The 2,783-nt window shown below is 41.3% G+C and overlaps 1 pseudogene; it reads right to left on the reverse strand.

Moving 5' to 3' along the window:
- Positions 1–1,625: 1,625 nt before the first annotated feature.
- On the reverse strand, positions 1,626–2,546 carry LOC133534218 (uncharacterized; annotated as a pseudogene).
- Between the last annotated feature and the right edge of the window lie 237 nt (positions 2,547–2,783).

A 2,783-nucleotide genomic window follows, 5' to 3' on the forward strand; every position in this document is an offset into this window, starting at 1 on the left:
TGGAGTCTTGTATGTCAATAACAAATGTCCTATGCTATCAACTCTCTTATTTTTTGTTACAAAATATAATCTCTGAGAGTTGTAGCAGGGCATATAGAAACATTATCTTTAAAATATGGGAGGAAGAGGACCGGTTGCTCTCGCCCGACAGCTGATGTTTTAATTATGTCCGTGATTCCAACTTTGACACCGTTTGTGGTAATAACAATATTTTCGATTTTTATAAGCGATAATGTTTGAACCCTATGCGCTGTGCATATGGCCAGTAATGTAACTAATTTTTTCGACAATAGTTCCAGGCTTATACTTGTATTTGGATATCAGTGAGAGACACGGTTTAAAACAACCTGAGGGTCCCATGTATGGTTATACTTGGGACCGTTCGGTCTTTGTTTGTACGCCCCTTTAAGAAGGCGTTTCACGCAATCGTCCGAACCGACACTGTCTCCCAATAACAAGGATAAGGCTGAACGGTGACTATTCAGTGTGCCGTATGCACAATTTTTGTTAAATTGTTCTGTTAAAAAAGACAATATTGTCGATTTTGGGGGATTGAAAATTTCAATAGAATTAACGGTGCAAAATTGCCACCAGAGCTTATAAGTAACTTCGTATTGTTGTATTGTTTTGTCGGAGAGTGATGCCAACATCAGTGTTATAGCCTCTGGTGGGGAGCCTCTTCGACTGAAGGACTGTTGCAGAGCTTCGCGACCCCCAGGGTAAGCCCCTTGTGTAGGGGATGGCAGTCCCTGTAATGGGAATGAAGCAAGTTTTTATTCGGGTTGAGAAACATTATCTCCGAACTAAGAAGGCTCTGCAATAGGGGGAACCACGGTTGCGATGGCCAAAAAGGAAACACTAATATTCCATTTGCTTGATCGTCTACGATCTTTCTAAGGCATTTTAAAATTAACGACAAAGGGGGAAAGGCGTAAAAATATTTTTTACTCCAGTTAATTGTAAATGCGTCGACCGCTATCGCATCTGGGTCGCATTTCCATGACACAAAATTTTGGCATTTTGCATTGGAACGAGAAGCAAATAAGTCTATTGTTGGTTTACCAAACCGGTGTACTATAGATTCAAACGCTCTGTCCGAAAGTTCCCATTCGGTGTCAGGGTTAACTATTTTTCTAGACTCTGGATCCGCAATATTTTCTTTGTATTTATATATGATGCAAAGATCAATATATTTCGCTTCTCGCACCATTGCCAAATTGTACGAGACAAATCGTTTAGGTGTGGAAACTGTATGCCCCCCATGCGATTTATATAACTTATAGCGGTCGTGTTATCAACCCGCAACAAAATTGCACAATTAGTAATATTTTTTGCAAAGCTCTTTAATCCGAGGTAGACAGCCAGTAATTCTAAATAATTAATATGAGAATCTCGTTCTGAAGATTTCCACGTGCCATTAATCTTATTTTTCCCACAAACCGCACCCCAACCTGAGTTGGATGCGTCACTGTAAATTTCGAGTTGAAAATTAGGATTTCTCATGTAATTATTTGATGAACTAATATTATTTAACCACCAGTTAAGATCGTCCAGTATGGTACTAGAAGGTTTCATTTAGCTTCAAAATTATCGTTATTTTTTATAACTCGAGATATTTTTGCCTTTCTAAGTTTTTTGCATAAACCCAACCATATTTTACAGCGGGACAGGCTGACACTAAAACTCCGATGAGTTGTGAGAACTCCCGAATGGTACATTTAGGGAGCCTTAGAAATTTACGAGCCAATTGTGCAATTTTGTTTCGTTTATCTTCGGGTAAGGCAATGGTCAAATTTTGGGTATAAAAGTTAAACCCTAAAAATTTACAAGTCTGTTCTCTTGATTTGAAGACCTTGTTTTTCAATGGTCTTAGCCGCCTTGATTTTTTCGCCAATAATTTATTGCCAAATAGGGTATCATCACGTTCTGTATCTTGAATAACTTGCAAGAACGTCTTATCGAGACTAGGAGTGATGAGTTTTATGCGACTCTGTCACACAGAATGCGGCAGCCGTTACTGAGGTGTTTCATAGCTTCGATTCCGTTGGCATCGACACATTTAATTAGTATATCCATGGCCCTGTTGACGGCAGCGATCCCATGGCCGAGTTGTTGCTGCGTTGTGGCTAGATTTTTATCTCGGTTCCGGACCATATCGGGTACGGCTGCTGAAATTTCCACGTTTAATTTTGGTGCCTGTAACAGTCGACAGTTGTCGGGAACCAAATAGTCTTTTTGTATTTTATCTTTGGTTTCCTTCGTCATACCTTTTTTGAGTAACGGTAACCAAAGTTTCGTTAAATTGTCGTGGATTTTTTCGCCATACTCGGGGCTAGCCTCGGTCGACTCCCGAGAGCCAGCAGCATGTCCGGATCGAGCTCGGGTTGAGCTGATGACAAGGGTAAATCTGCCTGATTTTCAGGTGCAGGAATCCCGTTATTATGATCTTGCATCGGTACATCACTTTTATGTTCCGGTACGGGATTTTCGATGTTTAACTGTGGTTCCTGTATAATAGGATCATGAGCCGGTACGGAACCGTCTGGATTTTGCCTGCGAGCACCTCTCCGCCCCCCCCTGTTCGACGCGTAACGAGGGGGCGCTGACCAGTTTCCTTTTTTTCACGGTAATAATTTAACTTTTCTTTAGCTGTGCGCTTCGACATTTTTGTCGTAACCGAGGAGCTAAAGTGGCGCGTGCGTTCGTCGCCGTGCACGAAAAAAGAATGAGCAACTATAACGGTGGAACGAACGGAAAGGGTAGGGGAACGAATGACTGAACTA

The sequence above is a fragment of the Cydia pomonella genome, unplaced genomic scaffold (assembly GCF_033807575.1).
Source record: "Cydia pomonella isolate Wapato2018A unplaced genomic scaffold, ilCydPomo1 PGA_scaffold_70, whole genome shotgun sequence".
Lineage (NCBI taxonomy): Eukaryota > Metazoa > Arthropoda > Insecta > Lepidoptera > Tortricidae > Cydia > Cydia pomonella.